This window comes from Lissotriton vulgaris, chromosome 7, assembly GCF_964263255.1.
Source record: "Lissotriton vulgaris chromosome 7, aLisVul1.2, whole genome shotgun sequence".
In the NCBI taxonomy this organism is placed as follows: domain Eukaryota; kingdom Metazoa; phylum Chordata; class Amphibia; order Caudata; family Salamandridae; genus Lissotriton; species Lissotriton vulgaris.
The window spans coordinates 107709542-107721735 of NC_141695.1; positions in this window are offsets into that span (position 1 = coordinate 107709542).

Consider the following 12194-nt stretch of genomic DNA (forward strand, 5'->3'; position numbering starts at 1 on the left):
AATACATGTGCAAAATGCAATCCGAAAGGGAAAAGAGTGCAAAAACTCCTTAAAAAGACACCAAGGCCCAGGAATTAATAGCGTAATTAATGGGAGAGCCATGTGTCTAAAAGTATATGTAAAAAGTTAAAATATATTCATAAACTTCTTTAAAAAATGTAATAGTTTTACACAAAATCATATTTTGAAAATTGAAAAATCATGGAATTCTGGATCTATTCCATAAATGTAATAAGGTACATGATTGTTATTTCAGTGCTCTGTATTATAGGTTATACACTAAAAGAAATCAAGTAGCTTGACCCAGATACATTCTCCTTTGTCCTGGTAGGTTATTGCTCTCTCTAGTTGTATTGTATAGATTTTGGATCTGGCTGCATTTGGTACCCCCAGAAGAGTTTTGAGATTCGTTTCCACGTAAAAAAAAATTGAACAAAATCCTTTGAGCATTACATATTCTAAATTTGTTTACTGCTTTTGACACCCTTACACTAAATGGTTATGACAGATTTCACCATGTTATGCTCCCTCTGTGTTCTTCCTTCCTGAAGCCTTCTTGATTAGTGTGCCCCTGCTCCCCTTTATTCCTCACTGTACTAATTTCTTCCCAATCTGTCACCAACCTTCCCTCCTAGCTGTCCACTACTCCACAAAAACTTGCCTCAGGATGCAGTTTGCTCCAGGAGCAGTGGTGTCAGGTTACCTGGTGCCTCTCTCTTTTAGGCATCTGGGTGTGCTCATGTTACTTGAGTCAGCCACTGCTGTCTGCTTCTCTTTCTGGTCTCTGGTCTCAGTACTTTCCAGTTGTTATGTTATGTTATGTTATGTTAGATAATCTTGTAAAGCGCTCAGCTGCCCCAGAAAAGGGGCGTCCCGGCGCTGTTTCCAGAGTCAAGAAGGACGTTAGGAGATCAGCAAGGCAGGCTTACAGAGAGGTTAGTTAGAAGGAAAAAGATAGGTTTTAATTGCTTTCCTGAAGTCCAACAGACCTTCCACTTCACGAATGTAGGCTGGTAAGGTGTTCCATAGTTTTGCTGCTAGGAAGCGGAAGGAACGTCCGCCCGCTCGGCTGCGTTTAGTCCGAGGTACTCTGACCAGGTTTTGACCAGTCGAGCGTAATGCACGAGTAGGAACATACATGTTCAGCAGAGTACCAAGCATTTTGGGGGTAGCAAGTCTTAGAATTTATTTTGAACGAAATACATAGGGTCTTAAACTGTATCCGCTGGACTCTCAGAAGCCAATGGAGCCTCCGGATGGTAGCAGAAATGGAGCTAAACCGGGGAAGGCCAACTAAGGCTCTGGCCGCCGCATTTTGGATGCGTTGCATTCAGGCAATTTTTGCTTGGTTAGCACCTAACAACAGAGAGCAGGCATAATCTAGTCTAGACAAAACCGTGGACTGGACGATTAGCTGCCTCGTGGCTGGGTCAAAGAATTTTAGAATTGGTTTCAAACTACGCAATATGCCAAAACATGTGGCAGCAACTTTTTTTGTGTGAGTACAGAAGCTGAGAGAAGAGTCTAACCATCTAACTTACGTATGCCTTTACCTCACATGCCTTTACCATGCATGTAATGTAATGATTTGAATTTTTCAACATGTTGTATTCCAACATGGGTCTAAGCCATGCGTTTTTTGTGATTATATATATATATATATATATATATTTATTTTTTTTTTTTTCACTTAAAAATTCATAAGTTTCAGGCTTTATATAGTTAAGAATTAGCATTTTAAAAACCTTGCAAATTCACTTAAAAAAACATAGGTTTCAGGCCTTATATAGTTAGGAATTAGCATTTAAAAAACCATTGAAATTGCTCCTTTATAGTTAGTTGTACTAACTATATTTAGCGCACCCGCAATCCGCTGCTGATGATGTCACATATTACATCATTCATGACATGGTCAGTGACATCACTTATGACATCACCGATGACATCTCAAATGACATCACTGATGACATCACTGATGACATCTCATTTGACATCACTGATAACATCACTGATTACATCATCCAGTGACTGTGTGTTTCTGTAAAGTTTAAATATGTTTTACATATTGAAGAATGAGTGGATGTATAAGTGTCTGGATGAAGGATTTAGTAGGTGCGTGACTGACTGTATGATTGAGTGATTAAATGTGTCTTACTAAATGCATGTGTTAGTGACTAAACTGTCTGAATGTGTGCATCAGTATGTCTGTTGTTGTGTAAGCTGCTGCATGTTTTGATCAGTAGCTATATGAGTGGCTTTATGGGTTATTGATTGGTTGCCCAAGTATTTGAATGGGAGACTGAGTGTGTGTGTGGGTGGCTGGGAGGTGTGTGACTCTGTGCATAGATGTGTGAGCAGTTGATTCACTAGGTGTATGAGTTCAAGAGTGCATATGGAAACAGCTATATGGGCTGATGACTGTGTGCATGGGTGTGTTGGTGAGTGAATGGATATCTCAGTGCTACATGTGCAAATAAGTACATATGTAAAACACAGTGCATGTGAGAGTTGGCATATATAAATGACTATACATGAGAACCAGTGAATGTGCGAGTGGCTATATGGATCATTGTGTACTTGTATCAGTGATTGTATAAGAGAGTAAGTATGTGTTAGTATATGTTTGAATAAGTAAGGTGTTGTGTGTATAACTGTATAGTTGAGGAAATGGAAGTGTGATTGATTCTTTGCATGACTGACTAGGTGTGTGAGTAACTCCATGGATGAGTGGCAGTGTGTGAGTGTCTGTATAGATGTATGAGTGCATATGATAGTGTTGTATTGATGAGTGACTGTATGTATGAGTGATTCTATGAGTGAATGAGTGAATGTGTGTGTAGACCTAGGAATCAGTGAGTGCGTATATAGTAACTGGTATTGGTGTGTCAATGGTTTTAAGAATGGTGGTCTGTATTTAACACTGGGTGTATCAAAGGTTATATTAGAGTGTGAGACTGTGCATCGTATTATCACATGAATGATATCATCAGTGATGTGATCAGTGATGTCAAATGAGATGTCATCAGTGATGTCATCAGTGATGTCATTTGAGATGTCATCAGTGATGTCACTGACCATGTCATGAATGATATAATATGTGACATCATCCGCAGTGGATTGCGGGTGCGCGAAATATATTTAGTACAACTTACTATATAGGAGCAATTTCAATGGTTTTTTAGGTGAATTTGCAAGGTTTTTTAAATGCTAATTCCTAACTATATAAGTCCTGAAACCTATGGTTTTTTAAGTGAATTTGCAAGGTTTTTTAAATGCTAATTCCTAACTATATAAGGCTTGAAACCTATGGTTTTTTCAGTGGATTTGCAAGGTTTTTTAAATGCTAATTTCTATTTATATCAGGCATGAAACCTATATTTATTTTCAATTAATTTCAAAGGTTTTGTAAATGCTAATTCTATTAGCGGATAACGTTTATATGTTAGGAGAAGTGAGGCACAACAGAGCACAAAACAAGAGTGGAAAACGCAAAAAGGGAGCAGGATTGAGACCCCCTGAGCCCCTAGCCCTTCTCAGGGGGTCCCAGAAGGACCACCAAGTGCAAATATTTTTTTTTTTTAATTTTACATCGTGGGGTATGCGCACGGTACGCGTAGCCTACGGGTTAGGGGGTCTCTACCCTGTCCCCTTTTCGTGTTTTCCACTCTTGTTTTGGGCTCTCTTGTGCCTCAGTTCTCCTGAAAAACAAGATTGTGGCCAACACTTCCTGGTTTGGACAGTTTGGAATGTTGACAGTCGACTGCCGCCAATCAGAAACTCGCTCGCGCACGTAAGGGTACGCGTACGGTGCGCGTATGTGAGCGCATATGGATATCAAATTCAAATTCAAAAACTTTATTCGATCATTAGTTGATAATAATCATAAAAGTACATACATACAGCATAAAATACACACAAATACAGCTTATTTAAGACATATTCATGAGTCAAAAGACATATTATTTCTCAGATGTACCGATTTTAAAATATATACAGCAGTAAAAAAACAGATATCATGCGAATCAAGACCAAATAAAAGCCTCATGGCAGATTCAATTGTGGATACATTATATTTTTTAAAAAGTGGTTTCAAATAGGTTTTACGCAGATGAAGATAAAAGGGGCATAACAATAAAAAGTGCTCCGAGCTTTGCTTTGTGATCCCATCACATGGACAGGGGGCAATAGTGTGAATCTTAATATATGGATACGCAACAAGCAAATGAACGGTCCCCATCCGCAATCTTGTCAATACATATTGATGAGAACGAATGGTAACCAATTTAAGGTATCCTGCGAATCCCGGACCTACCATATTATATCTATCATAAAAAACATGTGTAGAATACTGGGAAGTAACAGCCTTACGCTTCACAGCACTGGCCCTTAAAAATGCATATTTAAGCTCTTTCTTGGGGATGTCTATAACACAGGATGGGTTTTCACGCACACTTAAGTTAAAAACATCTTTAAATGCATGAATGATATAATTGAGCCAGGCGATACGGGAACATTTGTCCAAGTGGAGACAGTCTAAAATGATCTTTTTTGTGAACCCCGTCTGCTCCTTGATCCAGATAGATCTCCACACTAGAAGAGGTCTTAGACTGATTAGGTCGGAAAGATGATCCAGACCAACCTCCCGATGGATCAGATTTGTAGATGCAGAGGATGGTAAACACAAAAGCTTTTTAAGAAATTTATTTTCCTCCACCTGGAGCACATTATGATTACAATGGCCCCAAACACCTGAACCGTAAAGGGCCAGGGCAACACATTTATGGCGATATAGGTACAACATATCGGGTATCCGCCTGGAGCCTAACTTTGATGCAAACTTGAATATACCAAAAGAACACTTGCCCATTTTAGCTCTGACATTGATCATTTCAGAGGCCCACATCCCTCCGCTATTAAAAGTGATACCTAAGTAGCAACATTTTTCAACCACTTGTATTGTATGATCCATAACTGTAAAAGGTCTTAGATTTTTAACTTTCTTGCCGCAGGCCAAAATAAAAGTTTTTGAATTATTAATTTTTAATTTCCTCCCTTTGATAAAATCCACAAATTTGTCCATGAGTTTCTGCAGCCCAAGGGGGGTTCTCGAAAGTAGGACCGCGTCATCCGCATAAAGCAGTATTGGAATGGGCATACCATCTGCGGTTGGTGCGTCGGCATTGACTGCACGTAATTCAGACTCAATGGCGTTAATAAAAAGGGAGAAAAGGAGGGGGGCAAGGACACATCCCTGCCTAATACCGCAGCCTACCGGGATATTCGGGGAACACTCACCTAATTGCCCATAGCGTATCTTTGCCGATAGGTTCCTATACAGTTCAGCCAGGAAGTAAATGATTTCCCGTGGGGCTCCCATATCCAGTAGAGTTGACCACAACAGACCATGGTTTACCAGGTCAAAGGCACTGGAAAGGTCGGCAAAGCAAAGAAACAGTGAGCCTTGCTTGGCACGAGTATATTTGCCTATGATAAGGTCCAAATTTATACACTGTTCTATCGTGCCTAACCCCTTACGGAATCCGAACTGGGAGTCCGCAAGGACACCCTTTTCTTCGGCCCAATCCTCCAGGCGACTCAATAGAACCCTGCTCATAATTTTTAGGGAGGCGGTAAGTAGTGAGATCGGGCGATAGTTTTTTGCCTCTTCTCTCGCACCTTTTTTGTAAATAGGGATTATAATAGACTCCCCCCAGACCTGTGGAGCCGTAGTCATTGCTGCTGCATTAAAAACCTTGGTTAACAGTGGGCTCCAAAGGGCTACCTCTGCTTTGTAAAGATCGACGGGTACCCCATCGGGACCAGGTGCCTTCCCCCCCTTGCTACACTGGATAGCAGTATCCACCTCGGTCACTGTAATGTTAAGGGGTAGAGGGGTGACCACAGTCTCCTTATCAGCCCCCGCCTCTAAACCTTCAGGGTTAAAAATGCTAGAAAAATGGGCAACCCACTGTTCTTCGCTCACCTGAGCGGACAATACCGGGGCTTCATCCTTTTGTAGGAAAGGGCTATTGACCGTTGACCAAAATAACTTAGTATCCTTAAGGTCAACGGCCAAAGTCAGATTGTTCCATGCTTCTTCCCTCAATTCCTGTTTTCTCGCCTTCAGATGAGTTGTATATTCCCTCCTCAGGGCCCTTACGGCTACCCTATCCCTCGGTTTGTGGTTAAGAGCTGCTTTCAATTTACGTAGGGATTTGGTGCATTCCTTATTGAACCATCCACTGGTGGTCCTAGTGCCTCTAGGTTTTGTACCGGTTAGAATTTTAGCAATGTTTTTATTGATGGTGTCAAAACTGGCTAATATATCGGCACTTCCTTGATCGGGTTCAAGACAACATTCTACCTCAGCTAAACAGGCAGACACTATGGTGTTTAATAGGCGGTCCTCATTATGCCTGCCCCATTTAATTCTCGGGCCATTTGCTCTGTGTGGGACTACGTCTGTCACTATACCATGTGACACCTTATGCTTAACCCCCCACAAAAAGAGATACATGGTTAGGCAATTATGATCACTAAGGGATACGTCTACAATTACAGGGGTGGTACACAAAGCCAAAATACTGGAGGAGACAATGAGGTAATCAATAACTGTCGCGTGGTTCCTGCCTATAAAGGTAGGTATCAGGTTACCCTCACTGTCTACACCGGTTGACATAATACATAAATCCAATTTAAGCATGAGTGTGTTTAAAGAATCTCCATAGGCCGAGTGTGAGAAGTGGTCCTGATCTTCGCCATCTTCCCCTCCATACCCGCACACCCTCATGCCAACAAGGGGGCACTTCTTAATATTGAAGTCGCCTCCCCACAAAAATTCAAAAGACACTCCACTGCGGTCACACAGCCTATCAACCTCCGCCTCCAGTTCTTCAACCATAACGGTATTGGAGTGGTTAAATGCGTTATTGTAGTGGTTTATTAATAAGACGTTCATCCCATTCCTATGTTGCAGCCATAACAACTGCGAGTGCCGACCAACAATCAGATGGATTTTCACTTGTACCGGCAACCTCACAGAAAGCAGTATCACCAACCCCCCACTGGCTCTCCCCTTATTGGATGGCTGGGCTTGACAATTGTAGGCAACATACCCATCAAGATAAATGTCTTCAGTCGCCCAGGTCTCCTGAAGGCACATGATGTCAAATTGGGTTAAGAATTCTGACCACCCTAAACAATCCGTCTTGTTATTCCACCCAGCAATGTTCCAGCTCCCCAACTTATATCCTCTCTCAGATGAGATTACAGCCTTGTTGGATAGAGGACTTGTTTCGGGAGGGGTTATTTTCATAGTCGTTGGGGCATCAAATAACCTAGGGGTACTACCACACATTGAAGAGCTTATAGGTGTTATGGTACCAACTCTCTGTATAAGGGGTCCTGGATTGCATAGAGTCTGCCCTTTATGAAATCTATTACAGCTGGAATAATGGGCTGTATCGTGCCCCTTAGGTAGGTTGTCCGTAATAGAACCTCCCACCTCCGCACACAAACCCAAATTCCCCGCTGCAACTTCACAAGTTCTCTCGCCCACCTCCCCCGTTGTTAGTTGGCTTCAATCACAGTCCTCCAAGCCACTAAACAGGTCAAACCTGTTGCTGGTCTCTAAAGGCGTAAAGGATATCTAATTTGATCAAATTCAATTTTCTCAACAACTACTGGAGGGATTTTCACCAAATATAGAAAAGGCACTACTGCATACCTGTCCCTACCATTTTGCCAAGTTTGATGTGATTCCATTCAGCCGTTCGGGCTGTAGCCGTGTCTAGGAGTCCCTATGGAAATTAACATGGGGAAAACACGTTTTGGGACCCCCCTTTCAGCCCCCCGCTTAACAAATCCCCCTGAAACTTTCGGGGAAGGAGCAAAGCGGAGCTGACCAAAATTATGGAAAATTACACACAGATTCCTCAATAGGCGCCAAAGTTATTCCCAATAGAATGTTGAGCGCATATAGATATATAATGTGCTCAAATTCATTTCCTCAACAACTACTGGAGGGATTTTCACCAAATATAGAAAAAGGAACTAATGCATACCTGTCCCTACCATTTTGCCAAGTTTGGTGTAATTCCGTTCAGCCGTTCGGGCTGTAGCCGTGCCTAAAGGTCCCATTGAAAATGCCATTTGAAAAATTTCAAATTCAATTTTCTCAAGAACTACTGGAGGGATTTACACCAAACATACAAAAGGCACTGCTGCATACCAGTCCCTACCATTTTGCCAAATCTGGTATAATTCCGTTCAGCCGTTCGAGCTGTAGCCTTGTCAGAATGTCACTATGGAAATTAACATGGAGAAAACACGTTTTGGGACCCCCCCTTTTTTCTCGTCCTCCGCTTGACAAATCCCCCCGAAACTTTCAGGGAAGGAGCGGAGCGCAGCGAGGCAAATTTAAGGAAAATTACAGGCAGATCCCTCAATCGGCGCCAAAGTTATTCCCAATAGAATGTTCGGAATTTCCTATGGTAACTAGGTCCTAACTATATATACCTACTGGCACCCGCCAGTAGGTTATATATATATATATATTCGCTCCAAATCACCTCTCAATCCAAGAAGATCACTCAGACACTTAGAGCTTGCTTGTGATCCTTTATTGCGGCAAGTAAAAAGTCATGACGCGTTTCACCATTTCGCCTTGTTCACGCTCGTCCAGGTCGCGTGAGTAATAGTTAGCTGAACTAACTATAACGGGGGAATTTAGAAGGTTTTGTATGAGTAAAATGACCAGCTAACTATAACTGGTGTGAAACCTATGGTTTTTTCTGTGAATTTCAAAGGTTTTTAAAATGCTAATTCCTAACTATAACGTGTGTGAAACCTTTGTTTTTTTCAGTGAATTTGCAAGGTTTTTTAAATGCTAATTCCTAACTATAACGTGGCTGAAACCTATGTTTTTTTCAGTGAATTTCAAAGGTTTATTAAATGCTAATTCCTAACTATGTGACAACTACCTACTTCACCATCAACTTCACTCCACCATTTGTTACATTCATTGTTCAATGCGAAGTATGATTCCCTAATCTAATTGTGATGAACCATCGGCCCACTATACTGTATATGATTCGTAAATACAGTTTCCTTGATTCCTTGATTTTACTGTCACGTACTTCTTTCTATCACCTTATCCTCACCTGAGCACCTACCACCACCTCTCCCCCTATTTCTTCCTGGGGCACTGTACAACCAATTGCATTATTGATTTGTTCTTGTGTATATTCAGTATACCCAGTCCCGTTGTGAATAAAACAATGTGGACTCATTTATTGTTTGTGTAATTAATTGTTTGAATTATTCACATCACTTTACACTCACACTGCGACCCCTCCCTCTCAGTACCTATTGAACCCAGGTCCCAGTGAGTATTTTTGGGTAAACCCTCTTTACATACCCCAATTCCTAACTATAACGTGGCAGAAACCTATTGTTTTTTCAGAGAATGTCATTGGTTTTGTAAATGATATTTTTTAAATGTATTCATTGTTATATTTTTCATACTGATTTACTACATTATTTTAAATTATTTATTTTTAGATATTTTATTTTTTTAATTACATTACATATTTTTAATATAATTTGAAAAAAACATGTTTTTACACCTGTCTGCAACGCAGCCCCCCGGCGCGTTTCCAGAGGGGGAACTAATTCCCCTTGCATACTGGGGGTCCCTGGGGGCCAACTAGCCTACCTGGAACCTCCAGTATGCGCCAGGGGGCTGCATTGCAGAGAGGTGTAATGAGGCCACACCCTTTTTTACACCTCTCAGCAACGCATCCCCCGGGTGCGTTTGCAGAGGGGGAACTAATTCCCCTTGTATACTGGGGGTCCCCGGGGCCAACTAGCCCACCTGGAATGTCCAGAATGCGCCAGGGGGCTGCATTGCAGAGAGGTGTAATGAGGCTGGACCCCTTTTTACACCTCTCTGCAACGCAGCCCCCGGGAGCGTTTCGAGAGGGGGAACTAATTCCCCTTGCATACTGGGGGTCCCTGGAGGCCAACTAGCCCACCAGGAGCCTCCAGTATGCGCCAGGGGGCTGCTTTGTTTTGCCCGGGGGGGGCGGTCCCCAGGGCAGTGTGGGGGGATTGGGCCCCCCCACACTTCTTTATCACTATGCCCCCGCGATTTGGTTCCCCGGGGGTAATTTGAAAAAAAAACAGACCGGGTTTTTAAAAAATAATTTGGGGCCTTGGGGGTCCTTGTGGGACCACCTGGGCAGGCCTAGGGGGTCAGGGTGTTTCTACCCTGCCCCCTTTTTGTGTTCTCCACGTTTGTTTTTCTGCTTTCTGGTACCTCGATCTACCGAGCACAAGATGGTTGCCAACACTTCCTGGTTTGAAGTGTTGACAGCCAATGAGCATGCAGCTTTCTCGGGAAGGTATGCGTACCGTACGCGTACTGTGCGCGTACGGTACACGCACCCTGTGATTTTTCGAAAAAAAAACTTTTTGGGGGTATTGGGGTCCTTGTGGGACCCCCTGAGCAGGCCTAGGGGTTCAGGGTGCTTCTACCCTGCCCCCTTTTTGAGTTTTACACGTTTGTTTTTCTGCCTTCTTGTGCCTCAGTCTACTGAGGCACAAGATGGCTGCCACTAATTTCTGGTTTGGAGTGTAGACAGCCAGTTGACAGCCAATCAACATGCAGCTCGTGCACGGGAATGTGCGCGTACCGCGCGCGTACCGTACGCGTACGGTACGCGCTTATAGATGTATATTTATTTTCCTTTTAATTTTCTCAGGAACTACTGGAGGGATTTACACCATTTAAGCACAAGCGTGATCTGTGAATCAGATTCTACCATTTTCCCAAATTTCTTGTTATTCCGTTCAGCCGTTCGGGCTGTAGCCGTGTCTAATCGTCCTATGGAAAATAAGATGGGGAAAACACATTTTGGGACCACCCTTTTTTCTCAGCCCCCACTTGACGAATCCCCCCAAAACTTTCAGGGAAGGAGCGGAGCGGGCCATCTTCTTTTAGAAATTCGTGAAGATCCATCAACCGGCGCCAAAGTTATTTCCAATAGAATGTTGCGGATTTCCTATGGAAACTGGGTCCTTACTATAACTACCTCCTGGCGACCGCCAGTAGGTAATATATATATATATTGGTAGATGATAATGATGATAATGTCTTGAGTACACAAGATGATCTTTTGGGTATGGGCATTTCCACCTCTAATGCTGCCCTCACTCCCTTCCGTCCACCATCGACATTTATGCCGGTCATGGCGAGAGACGCCATTGATATTTTTGGTGACTGTGTGATTAATGATCTTAAGGCCCTACACAAAAAAAGCATCTCTACGAATAAAAAAGGCCATTTTAGAGAGCAACAATATTTCCACCTAATGGACAAACTCACTAAAGAAAAAAATATTATAATCAATAAAGCGGACAAAGGCGGAAATATTGTTCTTTGGCCACGAGATGCATACCTGGAAGAAGCTAAAAAACAATTGAGTGGTGCCAATTGTTATAAGCAGGTAGCTTTCCCCATTCTACTAAAAGTGAAGGATCAGATTTTTAAAGAGCTATCAAAGTGGAGGAGGGAGAATTTGATTGATAAGGATGAGTATAACTTTTTAAGAACAGAGCACCCTATTAATCCACCTTATATTTACTCCCCAAAGTACATAAACAGATTACCCCAGTGCCAGGCCGTCCTATTATTTCGGCTCAAGGTAGCCTGTTAGAATCCATGTCCAAGTATGTGGATTTTTTTCTTCATGACTATGTAGCTGATTTGCCTTCTTTTATTCGTGATACAGGACATTTTTGGGAAAAACTTAAAGATGTGATTTGGGAGGATGGGTACCACTTTTTAGTGATGGACATCTGTTCCCTATATACAAGTATTAACTATCACGATGGCCTGAATGCTATCAATTTCTTCCTGTCAGACAGAAATTTTTGTTATAATGAACATAACAAAATGCTACTCCATATGACAGAATTATGTTTGACAAACAATTTCTTTATTTTTAATAGAGAATTGTTCCAACAACTCAGAGGTGTGGCAATGGGGGCGTGTTTCTCTCCCAGCTATGCGTGCTTGCACGTTGGCTGGTGGGAGAAACACGTCCTCATGCAATCTCACAAGGATGAATTTTCTGAACACGTCATCAGATGGTGGCGTTTCATCAATGACATGTTCGTCATATGGAAAGCAC